The sequence below is a fragment of the Ambystoma mexicanum genome, chromosome 12 (assembly GCF_040938575.1).
Source record: "Ambystoma mexicanum isolate Mex_15411 chromosome 12, UKY_AmexF1_1, whole genome shotgun sequence".
Classification (NCBI taxonomy): Eukaryota; Metazoa; Chordata; class Amphibia; order Caudata; family Ambystomatidae; genus Ambystoma; species Ambystoma mexicanum.
In genome coordinates, this window is record NC_090936.1 from 456,881,034 (window position 1) to 456,900,897 (window position 19,864).

At 47.9% G+C, this 19,864-nt stretch overlaps 1 protein-coding gene and 1 long non-coding RNA gene across 17 annotated transcripts in view; one reads left to right on the forward strand and one right to left on the reverse strand.

Moving 5' to 3' along the window:
- LOC138513652 (uncharacterized) overlaps nt 1-13,012 on the reverse strand; it is a 32,279-nt gene extending 19,267 nt beyond the window's left edge. The window contains exon 1 of the long non-coding RNA XR_011281792.1: nt 12,922-13,012. This is a non-coding gene — a long non-coding RNA (uncharacterized lncRNA). The remainder of the gene's footprint in view (nt 1-12,921) is intronic.
- The window catches only part of GPR19 (G protein-coupled receptor 19), a 279,024-nt gene that overhangs the window by 87,567 nt on the left and 171,593 nt on the right, over nt 1-19,864 (forward strand). For 11 of the 16 annotated variants that reach the window (XM_069628689.1, XM_069628702.1, XM_069628696.1 and 8 more), the window contains exon 1: nt 13,113-13,190. The exons of 1 other annotated variant lie outside the window; for it this stretch is intronic. The gene's annotated coding sequence lies outside the window, so the exon portion shown is untranslated. Of the gene's footprint in view, nt 1-13,112; nt 13,191-19,864 lie in introns of those variants that run through there. 4 more of the 16 variants (XM_069628691.1, XM_069628699.1, XM_069628701.1 and 1 more) reach the window with 3 other exon arrangements.

Genomic DNA, 19,864 nt, shown 5'->3' on the forward strand with positions numbered 1-19,864 from the left:
GGCAGCTTTTTTTTATAAAATAGTCCATGTAGGTGGTAAATTTTATCCTTTAATTCTCTCCTCATCTTCGCTTTCTTTTTTTTTTTTTTAAATGACAGGGTCGAATGTGTGTTTTTGAAGAATGCTTGGACGAGATCCAGGTTGAGGTATCAACAAATATGGAGGGTGCCCGTGTAGTAGGGTGGTTCTATTTTAGTATCTACAGATTCTTCCTTTCCTATCTAATAGGAAATCCATTTTGGATTCAGTCCATTTAATCCTGTTTCTCCCTTCTGATACTTCAAGTGCAGGTCTGTAATATTATCGAGAATGGAGAGTCATCTGTGTTCCCATATGCTTTCTAAGATATTAAGATCGCTGTCTCTTGTGGGAATGACAAAATGTGTGTCGATATGAAATTCTAGAATGGCAGATAAGATTACTTCTCTCTCTTCCATGTTGGGCGGGGGGGGGGGTATAACCCTCAATCGTTCCATTTAGCAGTGTGAGGTTCCTTTCTAACATTAGATTCATCCATCTAGTGCCATCTGTGTTAGCAGAAGTTCATTTGCAGTAATACATCTTATATGTAGATCTCCAACAAGTAGCGTTGTGTACGGGTCCAATTCATTTGCAATAAGATCTAGCATTTGATTGACAATCAATAAATTCAACATCTGCTATCACGGCTGAGTTCCAGTACAGATTCAAGATGGCTGCGCAAGACCCAATAAGATTCACAAGATTTGATGACTGAAGTTTAGATAGTTGTATACAGGGATGGGGAGAAGCCCATAATGATATATTGCAATGTATATCCAATTTACCTGCCACTAAGAGGCCTGCCTTTCAATTAATGGCAGGTGTCCAACATATTTCATAATTCAGCCATGTTGGTTCTATGGTTATCCAGGTTTCTTGTAGTATAATGATTTCATAGGCAGCCGAAGGGGGATTTTTCTACTGGGTCGCATGAGATATAGATCCTCTGGTCGTCCAGACAGCCATCTTCAAAGTGTGAGATGAGGAAATCGTTTGGCATTAATGGTTTTTTCCATAATTGGCATCACCAATTGCTTTCTTAAGCCAGGCCCATGTTTCCCCGTGAGTGCTGTTGACGGTCTTTAAAGTATACTTCTCGTTTAAGGTGTGCTCTATTGCCCTCACAGTTAAGGATTAGGGGTTCTGCAATAGTGGGTTTTGAGAAAGGTATCCTGTCAGACCTTGACGTAAATACTTCTCTGACTCTTGTTTTGATGACATAGTATAAAGCCTTCTTGATCTAAATTGTCTTTTGCGCCCCATATTGTTTCCTTAAAAATTGAGAGGGCACAGTCAACTTCTGTGTCCATCCTTCGATTGTTAGTAAAAGTAGAGGATTTGATATCTTGTGACTTATAATTTAGGGATTATTTTGAAGGCAGTTAGTATAGTTCTATTAGGAAATGGATCTCCTCTTTGTCTTTCATTGTTAGTGAAAACGTATCTGATAGCTTCAAGATTTTTTTCTAGTCTAGTCAGGGATGTCGATGTTTTATCAGTCTTTGTGAATGGAATGCAAACGTGCTAAATGCAAATTAGAATGCCCTCCAAAATGCTAGCTCAGAGGTTTACTTGTGGATTGCTATAAATGATCACAACCTATTTTGCAAGTTGAATTGACGGTCATATTTAGGTGCCTTTGATATGCGTGCCCTTTTGTGTTCTCATTGCTCGATTCCCAATTCTTGTCTTCAATCATGGGGGGGGGGGGGGGGGGGGGGTAAGCCGGCCTTACCATCATCTGGTAAGGCCGGCTCCACAGTGGAGTAGGCGATTTATTTAAGGGCAGTACGCGTTGGGTCGGATTCTTGAACTCAACTTGCTCTTGTGTTGAATACATTTTTGTTCGATTGTTAGATGAGATAGGACTGGTGGAATTAATCCTTTTTCGATTTACTCGTTATGGGATGATTGGGTTTTTTTGTTACAATATTAGAACGTGTGGTTTTCTTTTTGCGATTTGAAACAAACACTGGATCCTACGTTTGCATAATTTCAACTATTGTTGTAGAGAATGTTGGATCAGGTTGTATAGTAATGAAGAGGGAGAATCGAGATCAAACTCCTGCCCCCTCACCCCAGGCGGATGAAGAGACAGCAGCAGGAAGAATAAGCAGCGCACTCATTTGAACCAAGCCCCAGCGCACCCATGGGTGACAAATATGCTGAAAGACACCCACTTCACCAACATTGCAACTTCCATGCTACGTTAGAATCAATGCAGCAATACCATAATCTACAAAACACAAGAATCCCTGATTAACATGATCTAATTGCACATTGTAAAGCCATGTTTCAGGAAAATTACAGCCAAGTTCATTTCTCTCACTGAACACCAGCTGCAGTGGGGATTTGTGATGCCTTCATCAATGCTCCTCGCAAACCCACGAGCAGCCAAGGTTGCACAGTAAGATTGCTTCCCTTGAACGACAGTGAACTCAGGCGGGCAGAACATTTTTTAATTCTTCACAAATATGAGTAAGCCACAGCAGAGCATCCAGAGCCCAGTGTGTGTTTTTCTAGGAACAAAAGACATTTTCGCAAGACTCACCATTTGAAACATAATTGTAACAAGAATGGCTCAGCTCTGGCCAATGAACACAGAGCCCAGGGGCGAAAAAGCCTGTTTCAGCTAAAAACCGATGGGAACAGATTCATACTGCAACAATTTTAGAATTAGGTAATGGGGGGGTGGCACAGCTAAACCAACCCACTGACGCAAACATCCAATGTCCAATTATCAGGCTCCCTATAAGGACTACATAGGTAACCTATCACTTAGCAGCCAATAGCAGGATGAGATAGGTTTCTGGGAGCTGATCCAAGTCAGGGGGCCCGGGGGAGACGGCGCCTGGACTTCGATGTGCACGAATCTCTGTGTGTTCTTCATTTGCTGCCCAGAAATAAACGCAGTTTGTAACATGTGGCTGCCTGCTGGGGTCTTTGTTGCATTCCTGTGGGCCAAATGGGAGGAGTTGGGGTCTCCCATAGCTGCTGGCCCCCCACAGTAACCTTCAAATAATTTACATGTGCTGTTACAATATTCTCTGTTGAGAGGGAACCTACACCGATTGTCACAGCGGGGTTGCAAGACCACATTGGATAGCTCACCAGCAGGATTGAATATAGCTGGCGATGTACGATCTTTTTAATAGATCTGATGATGGTTTAATTCTGTGGCTATTGGTATGCGACTTTTCCCCCCAAAGACTTTTGTTATGCTATAAAGCATTATTCATAGCATTCACAGTAGTTTCATATAAAGGAATGGGTGCCTGCTTTAACCCAAAGGAGTGTCTCGGGGTAGGTTTCACAAAAGGACATAGGAGATGAATTGGGCGAGTCCGGATATAGAGTTGGAGATTTTGACAAGTTAATCAGATGATTATTTGGCAGAGTTTCGAATTGAGTTTCAGACAGGGCCTAATTCACAGAAGTGTTTTTTAATAGCAAAACCACATTTGATAATGCTCTGTGAATTAGGCCCATAATGTGCTGCCCTTTAGAGGCAACGTCATTCGGTAAATCACTAGAAGCGTCACATGATTTAAAGCTCATACACACAGGGTGCGGTTTATGAGGGGTTTCTAGGCAGGACATGTTTCTCACCATGTTTTTAACAATCCGAGAGTGCAAAGTAGGAATTTCCATTTTGTCAACTGCATGAATTTCAGCTTCTATGGTTGCTGGAGTTGCCATTGCCAGGTTAGGTAATGCAGTTTCAACTATAGCCTTGGGTACGTTGATGAAGATGCAGCACAGGGTAGGACAAGCTAACAGTTCAGCATCAGTTATGTGATGCGTGGAGGTGACATTACACCGGGTGGGGTTGCCGCTAGGCAAGGTGTTAGGTTGCAAGGGCGGTATACGTTTATTCACAGGCATATCTGGGGACACAGTCGGAAATCACCCTCACATTCTAGGCTGCCAGAATTGCCCAATATCAGCACTAGGGATTTTGACCTTTGATTTTTGGACCAGCATCAGTGTTTTCCTCCAAGTCTATTGGTGCTTCTGACTGTTGAACCCCAAGAAGCTTATTTGCATGAGCAGGCATGGCGGTTTTAAGATTATAAAGTGCCATTTCGCTTTACATGGAAGGGTGGGCATTCTGCTGCACTAAGGATGATGGGGAAGAAGAGTTCAGCTGAACAGCACTCGCAAGCACTCATGTGATGTGCACGCCAGAATATAAGTAAGGCTTCTGGGAGAGGGGCAGGGCTTTGTGTGCTGCAAAAGTATAGAGTGGGTTGTCCAAAAGCTATGCCGTTATAAAAAGGCAGAAGTCAATGAGGTGCCTACCACAGGCTGTTGGGGAAAAGTCACAAGTAGGTGTAATTAGCGATCCGTAACAAAATAGCACAATTCCGAGATCTCCATCGAAGCACGTCGGGATAGAAAGTCCAGCTCAACAGCACTCCCACAAGGTGCCAATGAATTCCACTTTAATTCACGGCTAAGGCAGTGGTGCACCCAAAGTACTGTTGGTAATGCAGTGATTTTTAGTATATCAAGCAATGCACAGACTCGCTCTAAAGTAGATGGCTACCGGGGTAGCACAGCAGGTTGACAGACCATTTCCGAGACGTTATATATGCAAAATATAATTGTGTATGGATATATTGTACTTGTTTAAGGTTAAATGTAACCCCTCAAATAATGTCTTGGGAGGAGAGCTCAGGGGCAACGTGCTTGCCTTGGAAGCAAGACAACACGGAGCACCACAGGTTTGATCCCCTGGATCCGCGCCTAGAAACCAAACCCCTGGGTATTAAGCATATATATATACATACACACAAAAAAACGTGTTAATGGAATGACTTTTTGCAAAAAAAATGAAGTGCTATAAAATGTGTTTGGCCAGGGGGTGGGCTGGGCAGGGGCATTTCTGTCTCTCTTGTGAAAAATCAAAAGTTGACACCCATGAAGCCAGTATTTCCTAATAACTGCTGTCAGCACCACAAAAACATTCATTTGTGATTAACCAGTTGGATAAACATAACATCCTTTTAACATTTGTAGAGCGCTCTACAGCCCAAGGGCATTGAGGCGCTTAAAATGGATCGTAAGAAAGCATATTTAAGGGTTACAAAAAGCCGCCCATCAAGTATTCTTGAAATTACATGTTACAGAACACATTGGTACATACATTAGCAGTAAACATACAGATTGTTTAGGATGTGCACGTGGAGCCTGCAGGTTTACACGAAGAGCTTGGTTTTGATGGCCTTACGAAAAGCACCATGGGATTCAATTAGCCTAAGGTGTGGTGTAAATATAAACTGTGATAAAACACAAAGCAAGGGGCACACAAATTACAAAGTATTGGTGTAGTGCTCTCCCACACAAAAACAACATTTAAAAGAAAACTAGTGAAGGCAAGCGTCAGCAGCGTTTTTGAGTTTGGAAATGGCGTTTTTCCTAAGAATATGTAACATGCACATTTGAACAATAGTGTGTGCAGCATGTAGAATGCCTGCTTTCAACAGTGATGCCCCCAGCCCCACTGATGTTCATGGTTTATTCATTCCCATGGTGTCCCTTTCAGGACAGGTCAGAAGAAAACAAAACGGGATGAGAAAACCAAACAAGGAAATGCACGAGTGACGGCTGGGGAAAGGATCACAGCAAAGATTAGGTCACCGAGCCCCCAGCTTCCCTCGGCAAAGCTGGGGGCTTCGCCAAGCCTGGTCATGGCTGAGGCAGGCCGAGTCCCTAGATACGGAACATTTGATGCCGGATCTCGGACTAGAAGGGCGATGAGGCAGAGGGGCAGCCAAAGCAGGGGGGCCGGTGTTTAATATCCGGCTCCCCATGGCAGATAGCTGGATTCCAGAAATCTGCTGCGGGGGAGTCGGATATCAAACACCGGCAATGCTCGATTACGTCCCCGCTCGCCTCCTCCCCCGTGGCCCCCCAAGGTGGGGGCACAGAGGGAGAAGGGTGCAGGGGGACTAGCAGTGCAGTAATCTGGCCCCCCAGCTCGCCTCCTCTCCCTGTCCGTTCGCCTTCGTGGGTCCACAGGGGAGAAGGGAGCAGAGCGACCAGGAAATGCCTGAAATGCTCACTTCCCAGCACCCACTCCAACTGTGGTGAGGAGGGGTGAGCTGAGAAGCGGCATCCCTTACCCGGCAAGAAGACGCTGGCGGCATCAGCAGGAACCAACAATGCAGACTGGACACGCGATCCAAATGCAGGGAAGTGCATGTCCGAGCTACGTTTCGTGGCCACGCCCCACCACGTTGCACTGACTGAGAATGTGCATAGGGGGCCAGTGGCTCGCCCTTCACAGTTAAGGGAGGCGGAAAAAAAAGAAGTATTTTCTCATTTTTCAAAAGGTCCTGGATCCCCCCCCTTTGCAGGCATGTGGCTGCACACCCCATGGGTGGCGCAGGGGGAAACAGAAGACCTCTGCCTACAGTATGTCTAGTTTTAAGGGAGATACTCAGCATAGCATACATGAACATGCAGGCATCTAGTCAGTGAGACAACGCAGAAAAATGAAGGAACCCTGTTCTATACAGACAGCAGAACAAACCCTCCCCACACCCAGGGTATTTGTAGTAGTTGCTCGCGCTTCCGCGAGCCTTTGTCAAAGGTTCCAGGCGCGTGGAATGTTCATGAGTTCCACGCTCGGGGCGGCGGTTGGTTTTGAAAGTAAAGGAGCTGGGAGGGGATGGATGTTTACGGTGTTTGGGTTGAAGAATAAAGCTGACTTCCACTTACCTGTATCCTACGTTATTACACTGGCGACGAGGGTTCTTCAACCCTGACCCACGCGCCTTGTCAAGCCGTAAACATCGTCTGGTGCCTCAGCTGGTCTTCCGGGCTGCGCTCCCGGATGAGGTCGAGCGCGGCCCCCGGCGTGATTGGTTTCAGCTGGGCCAGCGCTACCTTCACTTTCAGCGATCCGGCCGGCCGCGCTCCCGGACGAGGTCGAGCGCGGCACACGGCGGGGAGTGCAGCCGTTGTCTACGGCTGAGCGGCCGCTGTTCTTTCGCCGAATATCCGGCAGAGCCGCGCTCCCGGAGGAGGTCGAGCGCGGCTGGAGGGAGTGTGTGCGGCTGACGCCTTGCAGCTTAAATAAGTCGGGGACTGAAGAGCATAGCAGGTGAGAGGTGGACCCTGGGAGGGGGCACAGCCCTGCGCTCTTCATAGCCGGGAAGGCGCTCTAATAGACCACGGGTGTCTCGCTGTTCGGCTCCGCCCATTACATGAGGAAGCGAGCCGAAGGCTTCCGATTCATTGGTGGGTGTGTCTGCACTACATCGACTTCAAGGAGAGGAGGGTCAACTCCTTGAGTGCGGACGTTACAGGATCTGCACGCCTCTGTTGGCCACATCTGTTCAAAGAGGAGGAAAGTGACTAGTGCCTGCCTGTGTAACCATATTGTACAACCCATTTCACGTATTCTCTGCCAGTAAAAGGTTTTAGTGGAGTAATTCATCATACTAGTCTGCTGTTTAGGACAGGGTGTATGTGTTTGCACCTTGTTATTCAAGGAAGTTGTGCAGACATTTTCATCTGTTCCATTGCGTTGACCTCAGTCAGTGGCTATGGCGGTTCCATTGACCATGCAGCACAGCAATGCTCGCCCACCTCCAGCCTTCCTCCCCAATCCTGGGGAGCCCCCCATTGCATGGGAGCTTTGGGTGGACACTTTCAAGGTATACCTGAGAGCGTCAGGTGGTTCCAGAATGTCTGATGATGACAAGGAAGCGACTCTGCTCAATTGCCTTGGTACGGAGGGTTTGAGGGTCTTCAGGCACCTTCCTGGTCAGGATGTTTTGGCCTTGTCTTCAGGCGAAGGAGATGGAGATGGGGGGCAGGCCGTGATTTTGGCATTTGAGACTGCTCTTAAGAAGCTAGAGACACGCTTTGGCAAGAGAGCTAACATTGTGCTTGAGAGGTATCATTTCTTCTCAAGGGCACAGGGTCCTGGCGAGAACATTGATTCGTATGTGACGGCACTGCGCACTCTCATTTCTACATGTAAGTTCACGGGCATGGCGGATGAATACATTCGTGACCAGATCATGATGAGGACTAGTGACTCGAAAGTAAGGGAGAGATTATGGACGGAGAAGGATCCTCCGTTAGAGAAGGTGATAGAAATAGCTCGTGCCCTGGAGGAATCAAGGAAGAGCGTCAAAGAAGTGACAGAAAAGGCGGACATTGTACACATGGTTCAGCCACGCAAGAATGAAGAAAATCGGGCCAGGGACAAGGATCAAAGAGCGACGCCGAATAGCAGAGATTTCTGCAAGAAATGTGGTTGGAGGGGTCATGTTGCTGGAGCTAGGGAGTGTCCTGCTTCCGCTGTTGTGTGCAGAAAATGCAAGGGAAGGGGACATTTTGCCCGGATGTGTAAGACTGCTCCACAGAAGGAAGTTGTGCGGATGGTGGACCCTGAAGAAGATGATAGTAATGTAACTGTTGTAGGATATGTTAGTCCCTCTTCTATGGCGGATGTGCTTCCAAAAGAAGGTTCGCTGTTGAGTGTGGGGCCGTCAAAAAAGAGTGCGTGGGCTACCCTTAGTGTGAATGGAGTTCCCCTCAGTGTGTTGGTCGACACGGGTTCTCCTTACACCATGATTTCTCCTGAGATGTACAAGTCTAAGTTCCATAAGGAGGTGTCTAGTTTGAATCCGTCTGACATTAATCCATGTGCGTATGGGCGTGTTCCGATTAAAGTATTGGGATACGAGTGGGTTGATATTGAATTTCATGGCCGGAAAACCAGAGGAAAACTCTATGTAGCTTGTAAGGGTGATCCAGTTATTGGGTGGGATGAGCAGGCTGCCCTGGAAATGGAGGTTCGCCCTGGCAAAGCTGTCCCCGTTTTGTGTGTGAGCAAGGGAAGCGAGGGTGGTTTGAGTCAAGGGAGTGCGTTGACAGCCGATACTCTCCAAGAGAGGTTTCCGTCAGTTTTCTCCTCTGTCCTGGGCAAGTTGCGGGGTTTCTCACACAAGATCGTGCTCAAGAGGAGTGCTGTTCCCGTTGTGCACAGAGTTAGGCGTGTACCCATCATGGCACGTGAAAGTCTCCAGACAGAACTTAAAAAGCTGATGGAAGCTGGTGTAATAGAGGAGGTAGAATCTTCAGAGTGGTTAGCCCCGGTTGTATTGGCACGAAAATCCGATGGTGGTATGAGGATGTGCGTTGATCTAAGAGATTTAAATTCAAGCATCTGGATAGACAGGCATCCCTTACCGAATATACACGAAATGCTTTCACTTGTGGGAGGGGCATCTTGTTTCTCCACCTTAGATTTGTCCTCTGCCTATCACCAGGTGGATCTACACGTCGAATCACGCCCTCTTACTTCGTTCATTACGCCATTTGGAGCCTTCCGTTTCCGGCGTATGCCATTTGGTTTGGCATCTGTTTTCCAGCGAGTGATGCAAAAGTTGTTTTGTGGAGTGGATGGTGTGGAGTATTTCCAGGACGATATCTTGGTGTGGGGCAGGTCACGTGAGGAACACGATGAGACGATTCTACAAGTTTTGGGCATTGAGTTTTGGGCATTTTGGAGAAGAGTGGTCTAACGGTCAAATTGAGTAAGTGTAAAATAAGGGTGGAGAGTGTGACTTATTTAGGACACACACTGGATGCCAAAGGGATACATCCCAAGGCTGAATTGGTGAAGGCGTTATGTGAAGTGTCTCCACCCACCAGTTAAGACCAATTACGGTCGTTTTTGGGATTGGCTGAATATTATAGCAGGTTTATTCCCACGTACTCCGACAAGACAGTGGCCATGAGAGCCTTGCTCAAAAAAGGTGTACGTTTTGAATGGTCAGAGTCGTGCCAGCTTGAATTTGAAGGCTTGAAGGATCAGGTGGACCAGGCTCCATCGTTAGCTTCCTTTTCTCCTTCAAGGAAGACAGTTTTGACAGTGGATGCCAGTGAGTATGGTGTAGGGGCTGTTCTCGAGCAGTGTTTTGATGGATCGTACCGCCCTATTGCTTTTGCGTCCAGGGTTCTTAGTGAGGCAGAACGTAGATATGCTGTCATAGAGAGGGAGACCTTGGCTGCTATCTGGGCATCCAAACATTTTAGAACATTCTTGTGGGGGGTGGAATACACTATACGCACCGATCATAAACCCCTGGTGCATGTATTGACATCTAAGGGATTGTTCCAGGCATCCTCTAGGGTAATGCGCTGGATGGCATACATGAGTGAGTATTATTTTAAGGTGGAGTATTTACCTGGCACTAAAAATATGGTTGCGGATGGTCTCTCTCGTTTTCCTCGCCATGATGTAAGTGTGGAAGACTCAGCACAGGCTGTGACGAGTGATGAATATGTGTTGGTGGCCAAGGCGTTTCCGGCCGTCAATGAGCAGGAATGGAGTAGAGAGTGTGCAATGGATCCCGTGTTGAACAACATCAAGACAGCTCTCGCTACCGGTGCTGGCATGCATGAATTGGATAAATCGTTCGGACAAGTATGGTCTGAACTGTCTGTGGGTCCGTGGGGCATTGCCAGGGGTACCAGGTTAATACCACCTGAATGTCTTAAGGCCAAGTTGGTGGAGTTGGCTCATGAAGGGCACATCGGTAGATCTATGACGAAAAGAAGGCTTAGAGAAGGGTATTGGTGGCCCAAGATGGATGAGGAGGTTGAGAAAGTAGTTAAGGGCTGTGTGGCTTGTTCAGTCAGTGATAAGAGTAGGACGACGTCGCCCCAACCCGTTCAGCCTGTAGAAGTGCCGCAAGACGTGTGGTCAAAGGTGGCCGTAGACATTATGGGTCCCATGGACACTTCTGGGAGGAGGTTTCAGATATTTTGTAGTGTTGGTTGACTACACATCTAAGTGGGTGGAGGCCACTGCCTTATCCTCGGTCACCACTGAGAAGGTGATTGACTTCTTGTCGGCGGTGTTTGACAGGGAGGGAGTTCCTGCTGGAGTAGTCACAGTTAATGGTCCCCAATTTGTGTCAGTCGCCATGCAAGAATTCTTCTCCAAGCTAGGAATTCGTCACCATAGGGTGGCCTTGTACAATCCAGAGGCCAATGGATTAGTTGAGCGGATGAATCGGTTTGTGAAAGGGGCGGTTCAGTTGGCCCTCGCAAATGGTTTGCCGTGGTGCAGTGTGGTGACTGAGGCTCTAAAGGCTTATAGGGTTACACCATCATCATTTACTGGTGTGTCTCCGTTTGAATTAATGCGAGGTAGGAAACCAGGCTCTAAACTCCGGGTAGCCGCTCTTGGGGGAGGTGTGCAAAGTTGCATCAACATGCAGGAAGTTCTTGACAAGGTGCGCATTAAACAATCCCGTTTTTGGGAATCTCAGCTTGCCAAGAGGAAACCCCTGCGTGTGTAAGTTGGTGATCTGGTGGTAGTGAAAAATCCAAGATTTGTAGCTAAGGGTTTGTCCAAATTTATGAAGCCCTGTGTTGTGACCAAAGTAGGTCATGGTTACGTTAAACTGCAAGATGGTACCAGATGGAGTTTGAGGCGGGTGGTCCTTGTTAAAGGAAAGGTGGCGGATACTAAAGACCACTGTTGTGAGGGAGGTGGTGCTACAGTTGGAGGTGGTCCCGAGTGCGCGTCTGAGTGTGTGGTTCCCCTACAGAGTGATAAGGGTTCCAGTAGTGCTGTGGCAGTTCCTGAGCAGGCTACTCGGGTGGTGCATGGAGGTATGGAGGTGCCTGCCTCGGGGAGTGATGGTGTTGCGCCATTAGATGGAGCACCTTGTGCAAAGGGGGCGGATGAGTCTTCTGAGTCCGATTCTGGTAAATGTGCTCTTGACCCGACTGGGGTGGAAACAAGGGTTACAGAGGAGTCTTCAGTGCTTGTGTCAGATAATTCGGTCTTGGTTCCACACGGAAGGGAACCATGTGAGGACTCTGCTTTAGCAGAAGCCTCCAACAAGGTGAATAATCGCCCGACCAGAATGAAGAAGATTCCAGCAAAGTACAAGGATTAGGTTTTAGAATTTGCAGATGATTAATTCTTGGACTGTACATAATTAGCAATCTTATATATATATATATATATATATATATGTCTTTTTCTGCATATTACTTGGTTTCTTCCCTATTTCCCAATTTCCCTATTTGATGTCATATTGAATGTATATTCATTTGTTTTGAGGTTTACAGGGGAGATGTGTAGTAGTTGCTCGCGCTTCCACGAGCCTTTGTCAAAGGTTCCAGGCGCGTGGAATGTTCATGAGTTCCACGCTCGGGGCGGCGGTTGGTTTTGAAAGGAAGGAGCTGGGAGGGGATGGATGTTTACGGTGTTCGGGTTGAAGAATAAAGCTGACTTCCACTTACCTGTATCCTACGTTTTTACAGGGTTCAATCAAGAAAGACATCTTGTGGCACAAACAGACTCTGCAAGCATAGAGCAGTAAAGTTAGCCACATCTCAGTCCCTGCAATGTTCAAATCAGAGTCCCTCAACTCGTAAAGGCGTTACAGAAATCATGCCAAGGGAACTCAATGCCATCGTAGTGCTCCCGCCCCTCCGCCGCGCTGCTCATCCACAGCCACCGCACTCGTCCCCCGCATCATATGTATCACCCCGGCGCAGGAGGGCTCGGGCTCCCCCGAGGGACCCCAAATGGGGGGGCGGGGAGTTCGTTGCTATTCAAACAATGAAAGCAGTGATGCTCAGATAAAGGTGAAAAAACATGGTGTATAAGCGGACTTGTTGTAGGTAGTCGAACTTAAGAAAAACATCTGCCCTGAAATTCCCACGACACGGCCATAAATCACTTCTGTGGGTAGGGGGAGTCGGGGATAATAACACTTACCCGCCAAGAAGACACACTAAGATCCGCTGTTGTTGCAATCAAATTAGGAAAAACAAACCCACCGACACCTAAATATACCTGGCACTTCGAAACACTTATGAGATAATAAATACACAATACAACATCAATACCTGCAAGAACACGGCATGGAACGGTCCTTTCCCCATCATTCTCTTTCTAACCACGTAGACGTTTTATGGGAAAACGTCACGACGACTTAACGGCATTTCAGAAATACGTGCTACGTCATGACGCTTGTTAAGGCATTTCGTAAAGTATCGGCACACTTTTAAACAAATACACAATGCTAATGCATCTCATTGGGACTTTAAATGTGTGATGGATAATGAAAGCAACATAAGGTATAAAACGCTAATTTACTGATTCCAGGTAGCATCAGGTGAGTGTGTGCAATCCAGCTCCGTAGTGAATTTTATATGGATTTTTTTTAGCATCCATTAACTTAGATCGTTCTCACCCCTTTGTTGTTTTATTGGTAAGAGTATCGTGTCGCAACCTCACGTTGGGAAATGCACGTTGAATTGAAAGGCTGAAGCTGTAATTCGTTGTATTGTATTTGTCACATTTTGAAATGAAACATTGCAAGTGCGTGACTTTCTAAACATCTGGTTTTGAAATTACACAGGGCAGCCTGTTGTTGCTATCGTAGACACAGTAGCTGTTCCGAAGCTCATTTACGGTACAATTCAGGCTATTCCTGAAAGTAATGATTCCCCAGGGCCAATGGCTGCAGATCCAGTACGTTCTCTGGGACTAATGTCCCTTCTGTGGATAATAACTGCAGGCACAGCGTCTATTCTAGTTCTAATTCAGACACAGAAACAACACCCCATGAATACCGGCAGACACTAGCTACACTACCTTCTCTAGGCTAATGGTAATGGCCCATCACATCCTCTGGCTGGAGCTATTGAGTGCAGACACAATACCTGCTCTGGAGCTAATGACTTCCGATAGAGTACGTCGTACCTGCTCATTAGCTACATCTGACCATACCTGCCCTCGGGCAAATCGTTACAGACACAGTACCTGCTAATCCGTTATGTATGACAGAATACCTGCCATGTGGCTGATAACTACAGCCACAATACTTGCTCTGCAAAGTGCGTACTCTGATGCTAATGATTCCAGTCACAGTATCTGCTCTGGAGCAAATGGTATTTAACACAATACTTGGTCATGAACAATGACTGCAGAAACAGTAATAACCCCATGCACCCTTTCCTTCTCGTGCGTCCTTTCCCATTCCTAATTCACTAAATCTGACACCTCAAACCACACTCTCTGAAATGAACGTACAGCGTAAAGAAGTGATCAGTAGGGATAAACCATTGTGCCACGATTTTCAAAACGTGTTTGGTGCAACTGATGGGATGCTCATTTACTTCACTTGCGCCAAAAAGCTGGTGAACCGTGCACAAAGAATGTGTGCATCATAGTTGTGCACATTGAGGTGCTCTTTTCCCACCAAATGCACAACTGCGCAAGGCAGAGGGTGGAAAGAGGGTTCTGGGTATTTTCAAGTAAATCGTGATTTTCAAAACAGGTGCACTTTTCAAAGCACAGGGAAAAAAATAAACATTTCCCTGTGCCTATTTGGAACAGGTGCATGGAGTTATGAAATGTATGGGAAGGTCACTTTTGATCCTCTCATGCAATGAGTGAGTGAATGCTGTGTGTGAATAGGCAAGTGAATGCTAAGTCAAATAATGTGGGTGTGAGGGCAACACAGTAACAATGCACTTTAAAAAAATAAAAAAGGTGAGACCACCAGGGGGCGCAGAAGGCAATGGCTGCCTGAAGCTTGGCTCTTCGTCGATGGGAAACATGAGATGAGTTAGAGCTAATCCAGAGGAGAAAACTCTGAAAAAATACCAATATTGAGGAGCGGAAACCAGAGAGAAGATGATATCGCCCTGTGAATAGGGGAAAAGGAGAGGGAAATCAAGTTCACAGAGAGCTGCCCATCCCCCCACGAAGCTCCAAAAAATGGCAGGCGCATGATATGAATTGCCGAATGGGTCACGCAGCATAGAGACCTGCCAAAGATCTGGTGGATGAGTGAACGCTCCAACCTACTTATCCATCCTATGGCTCCAGAGGCACGCTTGTGACCCTCCGACGCGAAGCAAAGCACCCGGAGACAACAAGCGCAGGGAACCAGGTATGTGCTAAAGGGAGCCCCAGACAGCCCCTGACAGGAGGAAAGGTGACACGTGCTAGAGGATGACGCTGCTCGCCCCAGGGAGCATTGAAGAGGTGAGACCCTGAAAGCAATCTTGCGAGGATCAGGCTGGGGGGAAGTGGCCTCCCCCGTGACTTTCGCCAGCAGTGGGAAAGAATCGTGGAGGAAGCCCGCCCAGGGAAGAGGTTGGCGGACTGTGAGCAGCGGACTGCTTGTGGCCGGTGAGGCCCCCCACCGAAGGACCTTAGAGGAGACATCCCAACAGAGCGGTGAACCGGGGCACTGTAGCATCGGCCCACAGCGAATCAAGGAAAGGGGGGAGCAGGGACCACGATTATCTGGCAGCCCCCCAACCCGGATCTCGAAGGGGAGAGTCCAACGCAAGCAGGACGAGCCCGGCAGTGGTGGGGCCCTGAAAAAGAACCAGCCACTGACCCGTGGAGTCCGGTACAGAAGCAGCAACCCAGGAGGGGATAAGGTCTCAGAGCCTACTGAGAGGACTTAGCGCAGAGGGCTGTCGGAAAGAGGAACCCGTTGGAGGACGAAGCAGCAGTGGATTCAGAGAGGGTAATAGAGCTATAGCATCGCCGAAGTGAGTGAGCCCCAACAACAGATCATCCTCGCTGCAAATAGGGGGTGGGGGTACTCCACACTGCGGGGGACCCGAACGGACAACAATCAGCTGCAAAGAAGAGCCTGAAGCTCCCGGGGCGCACAAAGTGAACTGGAACAATAAGGGGCAAATAACAGGTGGAGGCAAGTCAGGAGGCACCAGAAGAGAGAGAGCACAGTCTAGATCCATAGAGAAAGAGGAAGGAAGGGGGACCACTCTTCTGCCTAGAGGGGAGCACCCCCCCAATAAAAGATAGGAAGACCCCCCCTTGGAGCTAACTCGGAAGGTCATCGTACAAGGGGGCCGCATACTGGCGATCAGCTCAGACCACGTCCCAGTTAAGGAATAGCCATGGAAATCACCAAAAAAGCCAATAGGGGAGCCATCCCACTCCCCCACAAGAACTGCCCCAGGAGGGGAAAAACACAGGCCCAGCACTCGCCCTGAGTGGGGTATTGACAGGCCTCAACAGTACAGAAGACCAGATCAACGTGACCTGCAGACCCCCGCCCCCAAGGAACACCGACGCAATGATCATGGCATCCACCAAAGACGATATTGCCAGGATCATGGCAGAAATGAAGGCTTTACGATCAGACATTCAAACCTCAATTTCCGAAATACGAGGGAAAGTGGAACGCATAGAAGGAAAAGTCGAAAATCTTGAGCACAATCAGACCAATGTGGACCTAATAGAAATGAAACTAAATGCCAGGGTGACTGACATAGAACTACGGGAGGAAGAACTAACGCTTAAGATGGACGACATGGAAAATAGGGAAAGGAGGTCTAACTTGCGAATATGTGGACTGGAGGATAAGGAAGACGAAACCCCTGAGCAAGTTGAAAAGACAGTCCAGGACATAGTACACGAATTGTTCGAGGACGAGGGAGGGGAAAAAGTGTTAATTGAAAGGGCTCATAGGGGAGGCAGAGCCTTTGGAGGAGGGCCCAGCTCAATCGTTAAATTTCTGAGCTATAAGGAGAAAACAGAAATCCTCACCAAGGCAAAGCAGAAACAGGACATTGCATTCCAAGGCTCTAAAATGTAAATATTCCAGAACCTTTCAAGCTTCACATTGGCGAGGAAGAGGACATGCAGGCCGCTCTCTATGCGGCTTACGGATCAGTCAGTCCGATACAGATGGGGATATCCGTTTGACCTAACATTCGAGTACAGAGGAGAAGACTATAGAATTCCCTCACCTGAGGAAGCAAAACAGGTCCTGAGAAGCCTGGAGGATCAAAACATCGCCAAGGGCCCCTCTGGCCCCCCAGGAACTCAACCCTCCCAGACGAATGAAAGGGGAGAAGCAGTGCATAGACAGAGGAGGGGCAAGAAGGGGAGAAAGTATTTCAAGCCGAACACGACTTCGCCAGCAAAGCCTCCATGAAAAAAATACGGGGATGGGAGCCATGCAGGGCACAAAATGCAAATACTAATGAATACACATGACTTTATAGAGCGATACACATGAGAATGGGGGAAAAGGAAGGGAGGATTATCAGGTGATATCCCCATCGAGGTTAGAGTTCAAACCCTGGGGGTCCTCAGTTTTAGGAGGGCGTCTCACACCCAAGAACCTGGGCTGACTACGATGGCTGCGGTTCAGTTAATATGTTTAGGGAGGGCAGGGGGAAACAAATGGTTAAGCAAATCTGACGGGGTGGTACATAGGAAAGTGAGACTCCTCATTCCAAGGGTAAAGGCGAGATCAAACAAGCGACTAAAATAGGACCCAGCATAGACATGGCAGGGATCTCCGAGGCAGGGCCGTGGAGAGCAACAATAAGAGTGGGAACATTGAATGTTAAAGGGCTCAATTCCCCAACCAAGAGAGCCCTAATAGTAAGGGCTGCCCTGGACGTCCTCTTCATACAGGAAACCAGACTCAAATCAGGGGAGGAAAGACCATTAAGGGGAAGAGGGGTTGGGCAAACATTCTGGGCATCAGGGGAGCAGAAAAAAGAGGGAGTGGGCATTATTCTCGGCAAACAAATCAGGTTGGTTAATCCAATTGTGGAGGCGTCAATGAATGGTAGACTTCTAGTGGTTCGAGGTGAATGGGAAGCCGCCCGGGTCACCCTGGGAGGGGTGTACGCGCCCAATCAAGGTCAGAGGCCATTCAACGAGGCATCCCTATCCTCAGTAAGGGGTAGCGAGGATGGATTGGTCGTGGTAGGGGGGGATTTTAACACCTGGGCCGACCCCCAAATGGACAGACAACAAGCAAGGGTGAAGGCCAAAAGTGTCCCCGGGGAGGAGACCAGTAGATTCACGTTCACAGACAAGGGTGAAGGCCAAAAGTGTCCCCAGGAAGGAGACCAGTAGATTCATGTCCACAGTCAAGGGGCAGGGCCTAGTTGATGTTTGGAGAACATGTAAACCAGATAAAAGGGGATTCACTTTTAAATCGGAAGTCCACGAGATGTTCACTAGGATTGACTATTTGTTGGTCAACAAAGAAAACAGATTTAGGATCCTGGACAGTGTAATCCACCCCGTAGGTTGGTCAGACCACGATATGGTCTCGGCAACCCTAGAAATGGAGGGGCTCAGCCGCTGTGACACTAGGTGGCGGTGCAATGACTCCCTGTGGAGGGACAAACTCTATGTGCAGGAATTGAGAAAAACAATAGAAGAATACTTTCAGATTAACAACAATGGGGAAGTGGGCATTGGTACAGAATGGGAGGCTGGGAAGGCAGTCTGGAGGGAACACTTAATGAGGGAAGGGGCCAAGCGTGAAAGGGAACGTAAACTCCAGGATGAGAAACTGAGGGATGAAATCACAAAGCTTGAGGGGAGATTGCATGCCCAAGGGTCCTATCACAAAGAACACCCAACAGCCCTTAAAGGGAAGAACTTAAAGCACTGGGGAAGGGAGACGTAATAAGGAAACTAAAGTTTTTAAATCAAAAATGTTACGAAAAGGTGGACAAGGCGGACGAAATGCTAGCCTCGAGACTACGGGCACAAAGAGCAGAAAGATGGTTTGAAGCAATCCGAACAGAAGAGGGGGAATGGGTCGCGGTCCGCAGAGGAAATAGCAATCAATTCGCCAACTACTATAAAAACCTCTATACTACAGATGGAGTGCAGACGGGAGGAGAGATGGGAGATTATGTCGAGGCGGCGGGGCTAACACATCTAATAGACGCAGAACAAACCCTCCTAGACTCGACCATAACACCAGAAGAAGTGAAGGCAGCCATAAAACGACTCCCCCCGGGAGGGGGCCCAGGAGAGGACGGGTATCGTATGGGTTTCTATAAACAATTTGCAGAAATTCTGTCCCCCCCACCTAGCCACGCTATTTAACCACATACGAGAAACGGGCCAGGCGCCCCCATCATTCTCAGCAGCGCATATAGTAGTAATTCACAAGGCAGGAAAGGACCCTGCTTGCTGCAAATCATATTGGCCAATTTCGCTGTTGAATTCAGATGTCAAAGTATTTTAGCCACACGCCTGGAGGATATATTGCCCCGCCTGATCCACCCGGACCAGGTGGGCTTCATAAAAGGCAGACAAGGGGCGGACGCCAATGCGAAAAACCCTGGATATTATGGAACATACCAGGGGGCTTGATGGAAACCATGCCCTCCTCAGCATGGACTCAGAGAAGGCCTTCGACAGGGTGGAATGGGACTTTTTATGGGCCGTGCTGAGGAACATGGGATTTGGCGAGTTATTCTGAGAGAAACCTTTGGTGATCCCCTTTGAATCGAATGGGTCACCCACACCGGTGCCACAAAGTTCTAGATTTTACTAACCCATTTGTGTTCTGTGGTGGCAGCTTTTTGCTTCCACTTGTGTGCCCACCACAAGCATTGCTGCCACTATCAGTATATCGTCTGTCTTTCTTTGGGCTTTCGAGGGTAGATCTTCCAGAACCCCACTCATTCCCAGGATGGCCATCCCTGTGTTGTCCAGCATCTGACTTCCAAAAATACTATTAATTGCTTCACAGGTCATGTCCCAACAAGGCTGTATGACTGGGCACTCCCACCAGATATGCTTCCACAATCCCAGTTCCCCACACCCGCTCCAGCAGAGCACTGACGGAGGTGGTTAGCATTTATTTAGTTATTCTGGGGTGAGATTCAATTGGACCATTATCTTAATCTGTATGGCCTGCATGAGCTTGGGGATATCTCCCCATAACTGAGTCCAAAGTTCCCCGTTCAGCGGCTGCCCCACTGCAGTTTTCTACTGGTCCATATAGTGCCATGTCTGACTCCTTGCCCCTTC